At 40.2% G+C, this 20,868-nt stretch overlaps 1 protein-coding gene across 6 annotated transcripts in view; it reads left to right on the top strand.

Annotated features, from left to right (window-relative positions):
• PLA2G4A (phospholipase A2 group IVA) overlaps positions 1-20,868 on the top strand; it is a 121,070-nt gene that overhangs the window by 8,817 nt on the left and 91,385 nt on the right. For 2 of the 6 annotated variants that reach the window (XM_082765976.1, XM_082765970.1), the window contains exon 2: positions 8,114-8,477. The exons of 2 other annotated variants lie outside the window; for them this stretch is intronic. The gene's annotated coding sequence lies outside the window, so the exon portion shown is untranslated. Of the gene's footprint in view, positions 1-6,901; positions 7,026-8,101; positions 8,478-20,868 lie in introns of those variants that run through there. 2 more of the 6 variants (XM_082765972.1, XM_082765971.1) reach the window with 2 other exon arrangements.

Raw genomic sequence — 20,868 nt, 5'->3', positions numbered from 1 at the left:
CCAGGCAGGGTGCCCAGTGCCAGCTCCCCAGACTCCCAAGTCTCCCTTCTGGTTACCTCCACCTCCAGACTTAAATCAGTAGTGTTTTCCAATATCCTTGCCACCTTGCCTCCCTCTGACATGTTCTTAGGGTTGAAAAAAGGAAAGAGAAATTAAGAAAGTAAAGGTCTGTAAAAAAACTCAGAGACCAGAGAAAACTGTTCCCTGTGATCCTTTTCCTTAAAAGGCTTTTGGAAACTCCAGCTGGGTGGGTAGCTTGCTGTAATTATTCGTACTTACCAGTGGGAACTGAAGGCATGCAGGAGAACATCGCAAGTTGAACTACTCAGGTCAGAACAAGAATTACAACGCAGGGCTATTCTGCCAGCAAAATGTAGAGCTTGGGAGAGAAAATCTGGAGAAACTACTGCTTTTTTCAAAGTGAAATTAGATGATCGTGAAGGAGACATCACATCATGTTATGTCTTGCCAGACATATGACTCTAAGCAAAGGCAAATAATTTAGAAATTGTTCAAATGCTTTTATGCTTTTTAAGACAGCCAATTATGTAATGGCACCAACAACTGCCTGGCTCAGTAGGCTCAAAAGTAAGCCTTTGAGGGAAATAATGCCACAGTGATATTCATCAGGAAATAAAAACTTGCTGTTTACTCTCTGAAGGTTTTTAATTTCTTTTCCCTAGAATTTTCAATTAAGCAAAACGTGTAACAATCAAAAGTATATAAAAATAGAAAATAATTAAGGAGGTGTAAACACTACAGTGGCTGTACTAGATGAGACCCATAGTCTATCTAGTCTAGTATCTGCAAGGGAAAATATCTGACATTGTTGGAATTGTATTATAGGTTTCAGCCTGTATAATGAGAAAGGAATGTCATCCACTTATAATTTCTATTTATGTTTGTTAGTGAACCAGAACACAGCAAATTCCATGGCTGAAATGCACCTTTTGCCTGTAGGACAGCACCTTTACAAAGAGCAAGAGATGAAGGTCTATCTCCTGAAAGGATATTTTCTCAGAAAAAAGTATGTGCTCATTTGATTCGGATAGAGTCAGCTTCCAGATGCTGAACTGACAGCATACAGTTTAAAGGATTAGCTCAGGTCTAGCTGAAAATGTCATTACTGTCAGTAAGAGGTATGCATATGATCCTGTGATCAGTTCTGATTATTGCACTCCACACGTTATATCCTATATCATGAATTTTTAATGGCATTTCTTTGTGGACCTGAAGCAACTGTTAATTTGGTGTAATGTCGATGTGACTCTGTTTTTCTGTTTATCCAGTGGCTGTCACTAAAATATTTTTGGATTTATTTCTCTTCCCAAGCCTCAAGGAAGAGAAGGTAAATCACATAAAGCCAGATGAAAGCTTTTCAGATTGTCTTCTTCAGTTGTTTCCACCAGCTGTGGAAATGCTGTGCTGGTACTACTCTGTGCCTTGCTGTGGGACAGGTGCTATCACTTATTGCTTCTCCTTATAGATAGTTAATTAAGCAAATGAGGGCTTTACAACATGTTATGGCAATGTGTGTTATTTTGGGTCTCTGCTTTGCATGGCATTTTTCCTGGGACTGTTTTGGAGAGAGTTGCCAGAGACCTCGGGCCAGGCAGCGTTGGCTTGAGGCCAGATTTGTGAGGAGCAGCTGAGCGCTGCCTTGGTGCCACCAGAGAGCTGCTTCCTGGGGCTGCCACCAGCTCCCTGAAGTGGCTGGCTCTGACCTCTGCCTTGTGGTGCAGGCTCTGGGTCAGCGGGTGGTGCCAGGGCTGCAGCTGACTGCCTGTGAGGTTTTCTTCTTTGCCTGCAGCTCCTTGGAGTCAGCAGAGGAAATGTGTTTTGCAACAGACTGCAATTAAGAGTTTTAGCTCTTGCTAGGAGAAGAATGCCTGGCACCCTGCGTTGTGTCTTTCCTCTTGACTTTATTTTTGCAGGGAAGGGCTGTAGCTCCCATGCAAATAGCTTGCCGTTGCCCTTGCTAACCACCAAGCACCTCCCGATGGGCTCCTCCACCCTCTCTCCTGCACTCGGTGAACTCGGGCGATTCTGGGTTAGGCCCGTGGGCACCTCAGGGAGCATTAAATAGAATCATGGATTTGGTGAGCGAGACCTTGTGAACTTCCTCCTGGTGAACTCATTTGAGACAGTGCTCCTGTCTGTACCAATTATTACACAGTTTCACACAAAGTGGTTCTTAGGTGCTGTAACTTACCTCCTGGGGATTTGAAATGCTTATAGACTTTCCAGAGGGAACGAAAGCAGAGAAATATTTATATGTAGAACAATTTCTCATTTCACTTGGACAGCAAGAGTGATCACCCTCTTACCCAAGGCTCCTTGTCCTCTGCTCTTTAACACTGATGAATGTAAATGACATATTGGCAGTACTGTGAGAAGTCAAATATTGTCACACTATGAGCAATATAAAATTGGGAAAAAATCCCCTTCAAGTGCTAAGCACTTTGCACAGCAAGAGCTTCTAAGTAATCTGGTAACATCCTTTTTCTCCTGCACTGTGTATACCAAGCTGTGGTATCAGCTGATGGTTACCCACTCCCAAACAAGTCCGTGCAGCTGCATGGGGATTTACGTGGGAATGCTCTGGATACTCTGCCAGCACTGTCCTGGGATGGAATATTTCAGCATTTGCCAGTTACCTGGAAGTCCTTCTCAACACTAGCCAGCATGAGATTCATGTGAAATAAAGAACTTATGCCCAACATTGACATTTGGACAGTTGAACTGCTGGGCCAACAGGGAGTGAAGGTCCTGCCCATATGCAGAGCTCTGTCTCCAGATTGAGGCCAAAGGGCTTATACTGCAACTGGCTTGTCAGCTTGTCCCTTTTACCTGAGGAACCAGTTCCTCTGTAAAAGCTGTGCCTTTGGGCTTGCAGTCATCAAAAATAATGTTGATTGAAATAGAGGTGTTTCATTTTATACCTTAATCATGTTTGGATTTCATTCAGGTGAAATCTCAAAATCTGCCCTTTGTGGGCTGTTCTGATGCCAGTTGAATTAGGAGGTTAATTTTAGTCTTCCTTTTGCTAAGCTATTCCTTGTTGCTCAGAAGCTTTACTAAAATACTAATGAATTGTTAACTATTGTGGATTAAAAACAGCCTCTTTCACTAGGCATAGCCATGCCCTTATCTTAAGGTGAATCTTCTTCTCTGACCCTGACCTTCCCATTTCATACAGCCACTTTTTAACCATCTTTTTAACTACCAGCACCTGGGATTGATCAGTTGTGATGAGGAGGTGCTCTGTCCTGGGCTCTGATGCCCGAGGGTCAGGCATTCCTAAACAGGAGGAACAGGAGCACTGGGACAGGTACAGAATAAGTCTTTAAATATATTGGTCCCCATTATATCCATATTCATATCCAGGTCTGAAAGGCAGCCTTCAAGCTTGCCACAAACAATGTGTTCCACATTTGCATTTTTTTTTTTTTTTTTAAATGCATCACAATGGACTTTCCTGAGTATATGCTAAGGGCTTCCTTTTGACAGGAGCTGATCTTTGTAGTCTGACCTGGCAGACAGATATGCCCCTCCGCTCATTCAACACATCTGTTGTAGATTAGAATTATGCCCCCTGGAGAGGTTTTTATGAGTATGGCTTATGGTTTTTTTAGTTGTTTGAATTGATGATGGAAGACAATGGGCTATTACAAAAATATGAAAAACAGAAGCTGGACAGACAGTTTTGGAAGAAAACTTGTTGTTTTATGTCCAAAAGCACGTACAGAGCAGGAGAACTATCATGGCATGGACACATCACTCAGCTTCTCAGATACAACATGAACTGTGGCTGCAGTGCCTCCCAGATGCTTGCATCGATTTCCATAAGGACCCCCAGAAAACATTTAATTATGTCTTGCAGTGTAGGGAGGATTTGAAACTACTCTTAGGCTGACAAAAGTCATGGAATAAGAATGTGTTTGATGTTAATTTGTGCCCAATTCAGTTGATGGATTTCATTGGCCAAGGGCTGATTTATTTGCTGAATTAAAAGTGTAAAATAACTGAAATATCTAAAATAATTGCTAAAATAACACTCTGTCCCTGCTAATTTGGGAACATGAGGCATCATTTTGTTGACTTCTGTACAAAACCAAATATCGTTTTCTTCTACTTTTTGCTCTAATCTTTTTCCAGTGAGAAGAGAAATTGAAAATGCCTGTTTTGAGAGTTAGTGTGCGTGCTGGGTGCAGTGGGCAAAGGCAAAACCTCTAAAAAAAAAACCACAGAATTTTGCTAACCGCAAAAATAAAAGATAATAACTAACAAGGTAAATGACACTAAACAGCAATAAATGTTCTGTTCAGTTACCGAACAAAGTATCATTATGCAAATTAGATTGCGAATTTGACTGGATGTGCAAATCACACAGGGAATGCATCCCAAAGTAATCCACACAAATTTTGCAGTAATGATAACCACCTTTCTTGTTTTCTGAATTCACACCTCCTTTTGTCTCTATGACGTGACATGGTATGGGAATTGGGTGAGACGGTTGTTTGCCTTCTCCAGTTACAAGAACTTTCCAACTTGTAAAGGTTGTCAGAAACCCCACCTCTTGAAAAGCTTGGGGATTATGGTGAGCTGCAAGCTCTGCAGCACCAGGTTATTCCTGTGTGGCTGGGATAATGCCTTCAGTTCAGAAACTGGACTTAATAAATAAAGGGTATGGCTAGTTCATTGGTGTTTCACCCAGAGAAGGTGAAAGCTTAGCAAGACTGAACGAGATCATCATTTCGCAGGTTCTTCTTCTGTTGTCTTCCCACTTCCTTTTTGAAAAGGAAAAATGTTGGTTTTGAAAACATTTCCCAACTGAAAGTGCACAGCAAGTTGCTCTCGGTTGGGTGTGTACACATGTATGATTCAGATCCCCTTTTGCTGAAATTCATGAGAGCATACAGGTACTAATAAGTCATGAATAGCAATGTACACATATGCCTGCTTTTGTCTCTTCCCTCAGGTTCTGAACCCAATATTTTCCTTGCTGGGTTTCTAGTTTTTTTTTTTTTTTTTTTTTTTTAATATATATATATTTTCCTAACTCAACTAGGTAAATATGCTGAAAGATGAATACAATATATCTTAGCATAGCAAATTAAAATAAATTGTAAAAAAAATAACAGAAAAATAATATCAAATAAATTATAGTTTCTAGGAGGGGGCCTGAAGATTAGCTGATAGCCCCCACAGAGACTGCTGATCTGCTTGCCAGGGAATATACTTACAGAGGGCTGATTAGAGTAGGATCAAACTACATGCAGGTCAACACAGTCCACCCTGGTTTCGGTCTAGGAACCAGTGCAGTGAAATTTTAAATAAGATAGCTTTTTACATTTTTCATACTCATTTTAGGTGTAATAAATAATAAATTAATTGGTAAATAAGAATAATAAATAAGGCTTTCCTTTGGTGTATTTACTTTTTCAGACGATGATGATACTTGCAAAAGGATGAGGTTTGGGTATCTGGGGATCCACCATACAGGCATGGTATGTGCTGTTGGGTCTAGCCAAGCATGTTTCTGCATGTGCTTCTCTCCATATCTGCTCGAGTTTAAGAATGGTGACACCTAGACTAACAGGTCAAGAGCCCAACACATCTGTGTAGCTTTTCAGGCAGCCAGATTGACAGAGGTGTTTGAGCAAATCATGCAGACTCACAGATATTTGGCAGGAAAGGGGCTAACTGTTGTCAGCTGCCGAAGGTACCAAAGGCACAGCCAGAAACCCCTGTCTGCAGCAGATAAACGGAGGACCTATGGTGAAGAGTCAATAGTCAGTGTCTCTTGTGCTCTGTGTCATTCAAGGAAACCCAGCCACATGACCTAGACACACATTTCTTGGTGCATGAAAGCTGGTCACACACATCCTAGTGCTTGTGATGCTGTGGGCATAAGGGTGTGAATGTGAGCAAATGACATGGGCTTTACTTTAGAACAAAATCACCTTCCCTGTCTGTTGGCTCTTACATTGAGCTTTAATCTATTGTTACTGTGATGCTATTTCTTACACGCTTCGTTTTCCAAGGACAGCAGCAGTTTTTCACACGTTATTTTGGTGACTGATGCTTTATAAGACTTCAAATTTGAAAGAAAGAAATGTTGTATGTACTAATTATTCAGTGACATTTATTATTTCCTTTACTTCACAAAATCTTTAAATGCCTTTCAAAAAGCTTCTGTGAAATAGTAGTTCTCATTTTGGTGTCATACGACAGCTTAAAAATGGGAAAGCTAGGCACAAAATGAGGTTGATCTTGTGAAGTACTTTGATTTAAAAATACCCTGTGAATATCTGCATTGAGAGTGGTATGGCCTTATTGCCAGGCTTTATACACAGGATTGTGATGAGGAAAAGTGGACAGTGATTAATTTGCCATTGTGATAGTGTGTACAATTTATAAAGCTTAAACTAAAATGTAGATGAATACTATGCCTGATATACGGCTTTATACACACATATCTACCTTTGACAGGTATGGGAGTGATTTCATGACTCGGCCTGCTGCCCAATATGGGGTATTTGTTTTCTAACAGCAGCACTAGGTGGCACACAAGGTCAGGGCAGAGCACCTCATGTCAGGAGTAGGTGCTGAGCTGCTCCCTTGGGTCAACAATGGCAATGGCTGTGCTGAGCCCATGGCTCACACCCAATGCCTCTTGCCATCTATTTCTGCACACTCAAAATCATAGAGGAGGCTGAAGCTCTTCATAATGACAGCAGAGCTTAGGAGCAACAGACATTTGCCACTCTTGGATGTGTTAAGCCTGCAAGCACAGTTAACCTTGCTCCAGCTTTGAGAGGGAAAATCACATGAGAGTAAAGTGCACACAACCAACAAGGACAGCCTCAGTGTGAGTTAATCCAGTCTTATCTCTCAAAGCTTAGAAGGACAATGGAAGTTTGGTGGTCTATGAGGTTGTTTGGATACTAGATGGCTCCTGCTAAGAAGAAGAGAGCTCTGCACAAAGTCTGGGTGGTGAATCCCTGCTCTGCACTACCTAGGTGAGATCCTGATGGGGAAGAGCATCAGCAAGGGACCGTGGCTTACCACCACCACTGTAATGGGAGTTGTTTTCCAGTTCTCTTTATGGGCTGCTATCTTTATCTAAGTGTACTTAAGTTTAGAAGTGCCAATGTTGTAGTGTACTTGAGAGGAAGCAGACTTCAGCATTCCTCTCAAGTATCAAGATTAACTATAGAGACTTTTTTGACCTCGTTAGCTTTGTGCAAATGTATATATTTTTGTCTTACACTGGTTGGTGCTGAGGAACTTACAAACAAACTCCCTAAAAATGTCAGTGTGAAAGGGCAGTGGGCATGCACACAACTGCCAGCTGAATTTAGCGAGAGTTCCATGCTTAAGTACTCACGAACAACAGGATGGACCTAAAGTGGTGAAGAGCCAAAGGCTGCAGGTATCTCAAATACTCTGGATTGAAAGCTGAATGTAAAGTTGCAAAAGGATTTCTCATTATTTGGTAAAACCTGGTGTATGAAATTGAAAGTAATTCATTTAAGGAGAAACATTCTGTACATAGTCAGTGGTGGATACTAAAGCAGGTCCCCCATGCAAGACACTGTGGAGCTCCCACATTCTGTTTGAATATTTGAAGCCATAGAAAGAATTTGAAAATGTTTTCCAGACTAAAGTGAGTTCTCAACATATGAATGTATGCTAGAGTTTGTTTAGGTATATCTGTGCTTAGCCCATCTCCATGGTTTTCAGACAGGAAAGAAGGGAGGTTTTGACCTCCCTTCAAAACCTCCCTTCTTCCAGGATGACTCCGTTTGCTTGCCCTCTCTGCTGCCTGACATGTTGCTGACTGGATATGATCTCTGTTTTTCCAGTTCTGGCTCATAGCCAGCATATTTCCATCCAAAGTTTTATGCTCCTGATAATGGTACCTATCCGTCTGTCCTTGGATCTGTCTCACTTCCAGCAAGTGTTTTAGCAGGTGTTTTAGTTTTTGTGACAAAACAGAAAAAGTGTTTTATTTTTTTCAAGGGACCTTTTGTCCCTTGTATAATTGCAGTGCAGTGACATTTATGTGTCATGTCAACCTGTCACTGTCTGAAAGATTGTATTTCAGCAATCCTTCAGGCAAACCCAGAGGAGTGGCTGAGCAGCTCCATGGCTAGGAAGCTATGAGATGCCAAGTCAGACACCAGCAAATAGATCATCTGGGAGAAGAGTGAAGAAATAAACCCAGTTTTGCACCAGATTTGCAGTATGTGGAGAGAACATTAGCAAGGTGAAAATTAAATCCAGAATCAACGAACACTCACAGAATGATGAATCAGCCGAACACAGGGACCTCTCAATACACAGCGAGCATCTGGCTGCCAGAGAGTGATGAACGTCTGATGGAGAGCGGTGATCTGAATTCTCCAGCTTCATTAGCAGCAGTCTGCTAAATCTGAGTGGATGCAGTTGTATGGAGAAAACCTCAGCTGGTAAGGATTTCTCTTCTGGTTTCTTTTTATCTTTCTTGGTGTTGATATTGTACGCAACGATGGAGATTGTTTGCATTGCTTTTTGTGGGTGTTACTGGGTTCTACCATACTGGGCAGATGTACTTACATCAATACAGAGTATCTGTGTGCATATCTACGTGGCACAGCCAGCCACATCAACATGTCCTCAGAGGATTTTCTGAGAGCCCAGTGTGAAACACAACTTGGTGTGTTTGAAACTCTAGTATTTTCAATCTGGGTCAGAAATCGAGAGTATGTGATTTATGAAAGGTCTGTCTGTGGACAAAATGTCTTTAAATTAATGATTTTTGGAACTTGGAGCCATCTCGGTGTAGATGTAAATTACTTCAAGCTAATACAAGTGATTCACATGGATGAAGAGGCTTTGTGTGGTGCTGGTGGTTTCAGAGTGCCACCATGGATGCCTGCTGAAGTCTCTTGTACCAGGGGCTTGTTGTGCTCAAAAAAGGTAAAATTAATGATGGCAGATTGGTTCTCTGGCCTTACTTCACATCCTTTCCTCCTGCATTTCTATCCAATTACTTGAGTCTCTGTCTAAGAAAATGGCACAGATATTTCTTTAATTTGGGAAAGAAGCTCGATACTATATGCATGTGCACTGGGTAGCATAATCTAAAGCATTGCATAACTCCAGTAAAAAACATGCAGAGCTGTTCTGGCATCAAAGGTTGGCATCGAAGAGAAGCAGTGTGCTTGGCTGGAACAAACAGTTCTCTATTAAGACACATTGCAAACGCAGGGGTGTCCTCCTTGAGATTCCTCTAATTCTGTAGCCCTTTTACCACTGTGCTAAATTTAAACTGGAAATGTCATTTACATGTAATAATTAGCAAAAGAACACTTTGTTTTTTCTACCTAATCTTTCCTTGCTAATGACCCCCTTCCCCCCCCACCCCGCGTCTGCTGGGCAACTAAGCACTTTGACTCATTATACCCATCTAGCAGATGATTAAAGGTTGATTAAGATGATTACTTTGTATATCTAAATCTTATAAATCTACTGATAACAGTTATTCCCAGTGGGCAATAAGAATGCTGCGTGGAGAGTAGGGGTTGGTTATTTCTACTCAAGATTTTCCTAAATTTCAGTAAGCATGTCAGCAAGAATGGGTTCACTTTGGCGACTGGTGTTTTCTGAGAGGAAAAGCAAGGACTGTTAGTTAACCTGGATTTATAACCTGTGCTCTTTTACCTGTAACAACGTGGAGCTTCAGAGATCTTTGAGTTATTACTCAGTTCTTAGAAGCAGTTAAACACCTGGGTGTTGAATGCTGAAGGATAAAAACTGGAAAAAAAAAAAAAAAGTTTAGGGCAAAAGTATCTGGATGCAAGATGTGCCTCAAACTTTAAAAACTTCAAATGTTGTGGTTCAAGCTCCAGTTGAAAAATGCCACGTTAGACCCAGGAAGAGTAATCTTCATGTTATTGCAGAGCACCCCCTTCTCTCTCTGCCCCTCCAAAATTCTAACATTCCTTCTTAAGGGAGCTTTGTAAAGCTACTGGCTGAAGAGATGGTGGCACATCATAAAACAAAGCTTAAGTAAAACATTGTCAAGAAGAATACAAATGAAATCCAGCAATTTCAAGTACAAAATTACTTGAAATTTCCTGTGGACTGATAATTGGCAGTACAGTACATTCAAGATAGGAAATGATAATGATTTACTTACAAAAGTAAGTATCCAGTTAGTTATTAATGAGGAAGTTGATTATTGCAAGTGAATGCTAACCAAATTTCAAATATTTGCAAAAAAAAGAAAAAAAAGGAAAAAAAAAAAAAGAAATGTTTTGATGAAGATTTTGATTATTTTTAAACTAAGAAATGAATTACTAATTACTAGTGGTCACATCAACAAGATGATACTGTACTCTCTTAAATTTGTGGCAATACAAAAGATGTCATAAACTGAAAAGATACAGTAATACTTCATTATGTTTTACTTCTACTGCTGGTTTTAAGCTTGCAATGGATGAAGTGTTACAAACATGTCTGTGTATGGAGAAACCTGAAATGACACTAAATGACATGGAGTTGTGAGGACAGGAAGGCACAGAAGTAAACAGGGTAACCACTAGCATAAGAAATTGGGACAAAAATACAGGAACTGCAAAAATGTGCAGCCAAAAGGAAATTGTCTGAAAAAGAAAGTGAAAGATAGAAATAGTGAAAGAATGATACCATTCTGATATAACGATTCACAACACGTTGGTCTCAAACACCCAGATCAACCCCAGTGTGTTTTTGAGATTGATCCCGTCATGTACTAGAGTGGGACATAGTGCAAACACACCCAGATTGTGGCATTCCCTTCTGAACAGAAGGCAGCTGGAAGAAGTTTGGAGGGTACCAAGAAATAATAATAAAAAAAAAGATAAGTGGCTGGAAGGTTTGAGTTATGAGAGGATATTAAAATACATAAATACACAGCATAACTTGGCTAAGTGACAACTCTCTGCACAGCTAACTATCTACAGACATTGGAAGGGTATATACAGGAGGATGATAGAAGAGCTTCAGGTGTCTTTAAAAATAGCAGGCAAAGTAATGGAGGAAACATCTCATCTGGATAAAGGAAGGGGATCCTTTGACAATGACATCTTGCAGGCCATCACGTTCTCTCAGGGAGGTGGTGGAAACAATAATGAGAGTGCTGAATGAAGTACGAGGAATGGGGAGGAGGTGGCCTAGTAGCAAGAAGCAAAGCAGGCACAAACAAGAGTCAGGAGAGGGAGAAGATGAGAAATGTCTTGTTCTCTCCTCTTCCTAACCATGCTTGGCCAATCTTCCCATTACTGTGCTGGAACTAAATTCTGGGGACAACCTCCAGCAGCAGTGGCTTGATCCATGAGAGCTTTTCCAGATCCAGCATATTTGAATGTTTGATCTCAGCGACTGAGTATTCATTCAGTCCAGCTTAGAACATACATTCCATAGGAATGACAGTGGTTTTTTAGTTAGCAGCATACACATTAATTAACTTTTTTTTCAAGTGATTGGTAGGAAGGAGCCAGTGGGGAGCTCTGGTGTTGAGAGACCAGAGGGGGATGCATACCAGTCCAAAGTAGTCAGAGCAAGAAATGGTTGTTATCTGCAGTGACACCAACTAACTGGGTAGTCACTTCTGAAGTGATAATCTTCTGGGTATGTTCTTTTGGTTTTCAAAGAAATCAAAAGTTTGAGAACAAAACTGGAAAGATGGAGGATTAGAGGAAAAGCTTATGGCAGATAAATTTGTTTGGTGACCTTTACCTGTTGGTACTATTAAAATAAATTCTAAGGAAATATACCTAGGAAATAGGTTATTTGAAACAATTAATGGCCTGAAAGAGCAGTTTGCAGCCTTAGGCAAAGCTTAACACCAAAGACATAGCAAATTAATAATTAACCATAGTAATGTTTATTATAAGAAAAGTAGTATTTTAATGTCATGTCTGAGAATTATTATTCAAGCTTTAGAAATTTCTCCTGGTTAGGCTCAGGATGGTTTACGCATACAGAGTGATAAAAGCTTTTTCTTGAAAAAACTAATGTGTGAACACAAGAATTAATTCCCCTGAGGGAAATGCAAGACCCCATAGGATTTTTAATGAATGTAGTGGCCATCTATGACCCGTTTCAGACCAGCCTTTAAGTGTGCAATTAAAGTAAAGCATATGCTTAAATTTCTTTGACGTCAATGGGACTTCAACAGGGCTTAAGTGATGTCCTGATTAGAGAAGCTTCCATCACCTCATACTTCCGCTTGTTTAAAACTGGACACAAACAGAAGTCCTTAAAGCCTATGTGCCCTTTCATGTGGTATTAAAGTTCCACTCTTACAAATATGTGCACAATGGAATAAAAATACATCAACGAGTCATAGTCAGAATGAGAGCTAGCTGGAGTATTTATTGCATGTTTTTATGTAGCTTTTGCACAATTTTATATGCAGGAAGCTTGGTTGGGACACACAGAAAGATATTTCTGTATGGGTAACGGCAGCAGGAAAGATTTTTCCATTCATTGAATTAGATGTAGTCCTGCCACATGAGAAGGGAGAGAAGAGATAGCCAGAAAGGAAAGTTTTATTCTGATACGCATAATGCTGGAACAAGCTCTTTGTTCTTGGCATCAAATTAGAGGGAATAGTGATGTAAACTGTGCTGAAGTTGCTGTTGAGTGCAGTCCACTGTTTAGCAAAAAAAGTTCTGCTTGCTAAGATTTGTGCATTGACTGCTTGCTGAAGGCTGGTGATGAATTATGTTACTTATGTAGTTTAAAAAAAAAGAAAAGAGGAGAACAAAAGAAGAGAGGTCAGGGTCTGTAAACACCAAAGTTTAGAGCACAGCTATAGGTGAGGTACCCGGTTTCTATACAGTGTTTTCCCTTGTGCTATCCTCAAAAGTGCTGCTGTGCAGCGCTACACCAAATGAAAAGTAGAACAATAAAAAGACAAATTCTGCAAACATCTCATGCAAAAGTATTGGTTTGGTCTATTTTAGTTTATGCTTCTATTTCTAATAACTTGCATGCTTGATTTCCTTGTTGCCCAAACAATTCTTCAATGAGTCTTTATGATAGTAGAAATTGTTTGTCTACTGTTCATCTCATGTATCTCACTCACTTCACTCCCCCTCTAAGTACCCTGACACAAGACTGTGTCTTCCTACCAGTAACGGGCTGGCTTGTCTTGAAGAAACATCTCAGTGTCCCATATCAACAAAAACATTTTTTATACATCAACCTGTAATTATTTTTCTTTAGCTGCTTTCCTTGACAGCTTTTCAGGAGTAAGCCCTCTTGTGCTAAGTATGGGGCTATCTCCTTTAAGATAATTTGGGAATATCCAGGACTGCAAAGAAGCACATTCACCAAGGACTAAGCTGTTTCACCCACTTAGTCATTAATAAAAGGGATTATTCTGCATAAAGTAATATTAACATCCTTTACTAATTCCAGTATAAAGTTTGTTTTATTTGGCAGATCAGTGTTAATTATTTCCCAATAGATAGCAAGACTATAAGGGGCAAGTAGATGAGACATGAAGCTAAGGGGTGTTTCAAAAATTGCAACACTATTCTCCACTGCATCACTGCATTGCAGCTGTATTTACTGAAATGGGAGGGGATTGGGGTGGGTGGTGGGCTGCAGCCTGTTCTTTTCCAGGCAAGAAAGCTGTTTTTCTGGTCTTCTGGAGTCTGATTTTTGGTTCTCTGCTGTGGTGATGAGGAAGTCTGATTGCCAGTGTAACAGAAGGGAAGTGGCAAGTGAGGGGCCTGGTCTGATGAAGGGCAGACAGTCACTGTATGCGATGAGATGGTCGCACCTGTGGTCTCTGCTGCCTCTCTGGTGCACACCTCAGGAAAGAATATAAGGAGGGTCAAGTACTTGTTCCAGCATTCACGAAGCAGTGTCTGAGAACATGCTGAGGCCACTGAGGTGGTAGCTGTGGCACTGCATTTAATGGCTGCATGTGGATGTATCCATCATGCATTGCTCTAACTTCTGATTTCACTTGGTATTTGGACCTTTACAGCATCTTCTGGTGGGGACCTCCACAATTTCCTTATGTGACAAAAACTACCCAGTTCTTGGAAGACACAGTTCAATACACTGAGAGATCAGGGTTGTGAGGCATTGGAATGGGTTGCCCAGGGAAGTGGTGGAGTCACCATCCCTGGAGATCTTTAAAAGACGTTTAGATGTTGAACTTAGCAATATGGTTTAGTGGAGGACTTGTTAGTATTAGGTTAGAGGTTGGACTCGATGATCTTGAGGTCTCTTCCAAGCTAGACAATTCTGTGATTCTTTGATGCAAATCATAGGGCACAAGCCATGTTTATTTAGGAATCATGCAGTGCCGAGACATTAATCCTTCATTAATTTTGGCTGTGCCGGATGCCCCTGGGCCTAGCACAGCTCCTTCCAGCTGCAGGACAGGCCGCAGAGGGCAGAAGGGCTTGCTGCACCTTGTGTTGCCTGCAGCCCGTGCCGGGGGAGCCAGAGTGGGGCGCACGGTGGAGAGGCGAGCGTCTCATTGCCAATACTGATGGCTATGGGTCATCAGCCCGGCACTGGCACTGCTTGGCGCTCCCCCATGCCTCCTGGGTCCCAGCTCTGCTATCTGGGGCCTACGGCTGGCTGTGCTTTCAGTCACATTGGGCCATAGGCTTGGCAGAAGGCTAACAGTTTGAGTAACAAGAAGATAGGCAATAATTAAAAGAACAGAAATGACAGCACTTGGATGAACCAAGCACAAATCTGGTCCCAGGCAACTTCAATATGTGTAGGGCTAAACCGGTGGCACAAAGCACACTGTGGAGCAGACTGCCTGCAGGCTGACATAGCCTCCACCATCAAGGTTCTGGCTTTTGAGAGTCTCTCTACAATGAAAGATAACTGACAGTATAAGAGAATGAGGGCAGGTGTAGGAAAATTACCTGGAGTGTGTTTGTAACTCAAAGTTGTGCAAGGAAAGCAAACCAAGTGGTATTCCCAAGCCCCAGGTTCTGAGACATGAAATATATTTTTTTCTTGCTGTATTGTGTTGCCCAGGTTTGTCTACAGAAACATAAAAAATATTCTGATTGTGTTGTGTGTTTGTCAGCATTTCCATGTCGATCTCTGTGTTGGTCATGTCAGCTGTTTCTGGGTTTTATTTAAAATTTTTGGCTTCTACTTTCTGACTGTCAGTTTGTTATTTGGAAGATAGTGCCAGATTGCTGCCATGTGGGGTGGTGGTGGTAAAGTTTGTTGGGTCCTAAAGCTTTCCAGCTATTTCTAGGAGCAGATGTCTTTCATCATAAGAATACTTTACTTTAGAAATAAATAACGGAAGTATTTGTAACAATAGAGATACTCAAACTCATGGAGCAATTTCATAAGTAGCAATCCACTACGGATCATTTTAATAAGTAAGAGCAACTCAAGAACTCAGCTTTCAGAAAGTAGGAAGTCTTCAGGTTTACTGTTATTCTTGAATGCCTGTATCCATTTGTAACATAAATGATTTCACGGTTTATCTGTGAGAGATGTGTACATCTATAATCTCTGAGGAACAGCTGACTATTTTTTTTTAATTTTATTTTTATATTACAGCAAACATTTGAGACCACAGGGTGACAAGTTTAAGATGATCTATTCCTTATGCTGCAAAACAAAAAAAGAAAGAACAAAAATGTAGTTTTCTCATTCCACAGATGTAGAAATTGTTCATTGTTAAGTGTGGGAAATTTGATCTTAATTCTTTCCAAACTTTTGAAACTGTTGGTTGAGAGACTATTCAATAGGAGACTGATATTTGATTATTAGATACTTGGCCCCTGATAGCATTTGTACATTGAGGTTCAGCTATTGTAGAAATATTTTGCAAATTCAAGTTCAGCCTCAGTACGCTAAACTGTCTTCGTTTCCTCATAATGGCTAAAGGACAACGAGTCCATAACTTTTGCTGGTAAAACAAATTCCTAGTTGAGTTTAACTTGTTCTACAAAGTGTTTCTTGTGGTTAAAGAGTATTTTATGTGTGTTGCTTTTGTCATAATAATATAGTAGGTTTAGGTCATTGTGGAATAACGTTTCCTGATAGTCAAAGACTCTGTAAAGATATCCAGAAACTTTACTGAATGTGAGAACATGTACAAATGAAGCTGCTTCTCTGCCTAGTATAGTTTCTTATACGGTCTTTTATGCAGGTTTAGGTCTAACTGTGTTTATGGATATGAGAACAAAGAAGCAATATTCAAGAGAATGAAGCCAAAATAACCCAAAGAGATTAAAACAGAATTTATTGTCAGAATAACTTTCAATAACCTGCAAAGAAAAGTCTCAAAGGGTTCTTCACATTGGTCTGTCACACCTAAATTCCTGGCTGGTGAGCGTTCCCTGGAAAACTCTCTGCTTTCTAGAAGCTGGAAATCTGGTTTTCAAAATTTTTTTTTTTTTTTCTAAAATTTTTTGAAATTTCCAAAGTCTCATTTAAGTAACAGAGGCAGCAGAGAAAGATGAAGGTTCATTAAAGGGATGCAGCTGAAAAAAATGTTTACCCTTCTTATCGCAGTGCATTGTCATTTGGTTAACTGCCTGAGCAGTTATTTTAGAGCAATAGCACTACAGACAGAATTGTATTAATCTGAATGAGAAAGACATTTCTGGTGTGTTTTAAATGTTTAATTGTAACAGACATTTTAACCACAAGAGGACAGGCTTAAAACAAACAAACAAACAAACTTCAAAAGGAAAATTTATGCAAAATTGAAATGTTAGAGATTCGCTTACAGTACTGTTTTACAGTAGTGGATATTCTGTCGTAAACAATACAATGAAAATCTTTACATCACAAAAACAAATAACAAAAAAAAAAAAACAACCACAAAACACAACAAAACATTATAACAGAAAGGCACTCATTTAGAAGAGGAAATGTGCAGATTACCCTTTAACTGGAGTGTTACCTTTGAAGAACCTGAATGAAGTGTGCAGAAAACCAGTGACCCATGGTGTAAATAAGAGTGTGTTAAAAGAATGGTTGTTATGCAGTACTTTCCAAAAGGGCAAATAATGAGCTTTTTAACAGAAATATTTTATCTCCTGAAAAGTGCCTCTCAAACACAGACTATGTTATGGGTACCTTTCAACTTTCCGGTGATATTCGTGTGAGTTCTTTGCTGAAACTTTGTTTGCTTGACTGAAGCCCTAGCCCTCTCCAGGACTACACAATCCAGAACAGAGTTTGAGCTTTTCCATAATGTCAATGTCAAAAACTTATTTCTTTTTTTTTTTTTTTTTTTTTTTTTTGGTGTTGTGCAAGGGTTTTCCATAAGTCCCTATGCACATAAAACATTTGCAAAAACAGAATAAGCAGTGAGTCCTTCAAATACTTATTCCTGTGAATAGCACCATTTACTTTATTTGGACAACTTCTATGAAGAAAGGTTTGCTGGAGAGAACATGCCTGTAAAGGGCAGACATGATGAAGTCCCTGAATGCACTATATTCATGTTCTTGTTAGTGTTGTGATGATCAGAGTACAGCCCCAGTGTGTTTTCCTGTACTTCTCACAGATGTTGCCTTCCAAGTTCCTGGGTATTCTGCTTTGAATATTTTGAACCACTCTAATGTTTAGTAGTGGAGTTAACTTAAGTTCTTGTGATTTCTGTTTTAATACTTTTTTTTTTTTTTTTTTTTTTTTCAGATCAAAGCCTTCCTTAGTTACTTATATTTTATTTTAAATTTCAAATAGAAAGGTATTTCATGTAGTTTTCTGCTTACAGTTTCTTTTTCTATTCCTTTCAATGAGTGTAAGGTGTGACAGGAGCACTGAAGGATAACAGCAAATTGTAGGAAACCTAAACAAATTCAATGCATCTGTCCTTCATACAGCAGAAGTCAATGAGATTCCTACGGTGGAGCTATTGTTCAAGGGATGGGGTTAGATGGAAAGTCTTAGCAAAAGAATTTGGGGACAGGCTGCTAACACAAATTTAGGAGTAGCTCAAGTAGAAAGATTTTGTTGTGTGCAGCCTATCATTTGATTCAATGTCACTGTGAGGCCAGTAGCTGGTATACTACTGATTTTTTTTTCAAAGATGGTTGCAGTGCAGAGCTAAGACTTCCAGATCAGTGAGTTCTTACTCCTTACCAGGCAATATTAAATTATGGCTATAAAATGCAGTAACAACATTTTTCTTCCAGAGGAACTCACGCCTCAGAAATCTGCTTTGAAGATGTCAACCATTCTTTAGATGAAGTTGATCCGATCTAGTAAACTAGGATTTTTGAAAATGAAGATAAAATATCCACACCCCTCTCAAGAATTAATAAAAGGTTAAAATGGTTAAAGGGGGTTGGGGGAAAGGTAGGAATAAGTGTTCAGTTTTCATAACTGAGAGCAATAATAAGTTCAGTTTTTGTAACAGAGCAATAACCTGTGGAATCTCTCGCTGGAAGCTCTTCTATTTGATATATTCATAAATGAACAGGAAAATAAAAGGTTGAATAATGGAAGAGCCATCTTTGCAGCTAGCAGAATTATTCAATGTAGTTGCAACTACAGTGCATACACACAGCCATAGGTCCAAAGCTGGCATTCCTGTTTAGGAAGGAGAGCTGGTCATTCCTGTGGCTAGCTTAGCAGTAAGCAAAAGGAATGTAAGCAGTTAAAAATAGTTAGGAAAGAATTAGAAAACAAGCAAACCATTGTTACTGTACAAACTCAGTGCTAGCCCATGTTTTGGATGACACATATCACACTAGACACACATCTTGCGAAGAATATACAAGACAGAAAACGTAAATGAAAGAGTGGTGAATTGCATGCCCCCCCAAAAAACAAACAAACAAACAAACAAACAAGCAAACAAAAAAACAACTAAATAAACAAGGACTTTTCCAGCCTGGAAAAGAGATGAGTGACAGTAAGTGATCAGCAATTTGGAAAAGGTCCACAGGAAATTACTCGCTATTACTTGCAACACAAAAAGTCATCTGCATCCCAGTAAAATGATCAACCTGAAGACAAACAAAAAGAAGTAAATTTTTATTGACTAAAACTGTGGAACTTCTAGCCACAGGGAGGTACAGAAATAGTGGGTATTCCTTCAATAAGATACAGCAGAGATGACAAAAGTTACGTTCAATGACAGCTAGTTAAAAGTCATGGTCCTGGTGCTACCCCTGGGGGAGGAAGTCCCCACTCTGTGCATTGCTGCCAGAGAGAGGAGCACATTGTGGCCTTTCTATTCCTCTTCTCCTTGGGCATCTACTGGTAGTCACAGACAGGGACAAGATGCAGACAGGCAGGAAGGTGCGGAATTATGGTCAGAACAGCAGCTCTTCAGAATAATGAACTGTACCACTCAGATGTCAAATGTTGACCAAATGATGATTTTTTTTATTTATTTATTTTTTTTGCCTACTGCTTTATATTTATTTGTTTGTTTATTTATTTAATGACTGATTTTTGTTCATACTGAGGCAGCTTTGCTGACTTCTGTAATGTAAATAGTACTCCAGGGTATACTTTAATTCCATATTCGGTCCTGTATTCATCTCTTTTAAAAGTGAATGCTCTTATGTGGCCCTATTATAAATAAGACCAGCACTAGTGTATAATTATTCTTCATTGGGAAGTCATGCGATTTTTCTGCCAAGCATGTGGCAAAGAAGCTGTTAATACTATATAGGATTTCTAAATACTGTAAAACTTCCTTGAAATGCTGACTGCTGTGACGTTACTTAAATTGATGTAGTTGTTCACAAAGTGGCTGTCAGGGGCACTCAGCCAGCTCTTCAGTTTGTACTGATTTGGGGAAAATCCAAGTGATTTGTGCCGTTGTGACAGACCTGGCTGCTTGCCAGCTCAGGACTGCACATGAAGTAGTTGTGCATGCTGTGAGGGGATCAAGAAGATGGAGCCAGCTCCTGCCTGGTGGTGGTGGTGCAGGGCAAGAGAACCTGAGATGATAAGCATGAGTTGAAGCAGGAGAGTCATAGGATCATTTAGGTTGGACAAGACCTCTGAGATCAAGTCCAACTGTTAACCTAGCAAGAGGCATGCAGAGGTATGGAGTGGATTTACAGAGGAACATTTTCCCCCATGAGGACAGTCCAGCAGCAGCACAGCTTGCCCAGAGAGCTTGTGCTGTCTCCATCTTTGGAGGTTTTCAAGTCCTGACTGGCCCAAGCCCTGGGGAACCTGGCCTGCACCCAGAGCTACACTGGCTTTGAGCAGGAAGTTGGACCAGAAAACTCCTGAGATCTTTGTCCAGCCTGAGTTACCCTATGATCCTATCATTTTATGAGGTCAGACGTTACAGATATAATAGCAGACAATTATGGAGACTAACTTCTTCCTTAATATGAAGGTTTCACCCAACATGCTGCACTTCAAGCTCTCAGAAGATATTTCAGGATCACAGCATTGTGTCTCAGGCCTGCTGTTATTTTAGCCCATCATGTTTGTTTCCATAACTGCCATGGGTGACTTGGCCACAACCCGAGACAACCACCATGTAGGTGGGAGGAAGGACAGAAAGAAGGGGTCTGCCAAAGAACTGGACACCTGAGCAGAATTCACTGTGAATGCAATTTTTCCTCATTCACAGTGGAAAGTCCTCAAGAGCAATTAGTTATTTTTTAATTGATGGGGGAAATTGATGGGGGGAAGCGGTTGTGTGCGGATGTGAGGGAGTGAGTACAGAGTGAAATGTGTGTAGAAGAAATTTCAGTTTTCCCCTGTGCTGATGAGTCTGATAAATTGCCTCAGAGGAGCAAACTGGAAAATCAGAGTGTGTTTATTCTGCCAAATATCAATGATAAGAGGCACTTGGATGGCTGCTGATAGTTGGGAGTCCGGCATTAGCCAGGAACC

The sequence above is a fragment of the Aythya marila genome, assembly GCF_965140915.1.
Source record: "Aythya marila genome assembly, chromosome: 8".
Classification (NCBI taxonomy): Eukaryota; Metazoa; Chordata; class Aves; order Anseriformes; family Anatidae; genus Aythya; species Aythya marila.
Note: the sequence above shows the minus strand (reverse complement) of the source record. Positions and strands in the feature narration are given on the sequence as shown.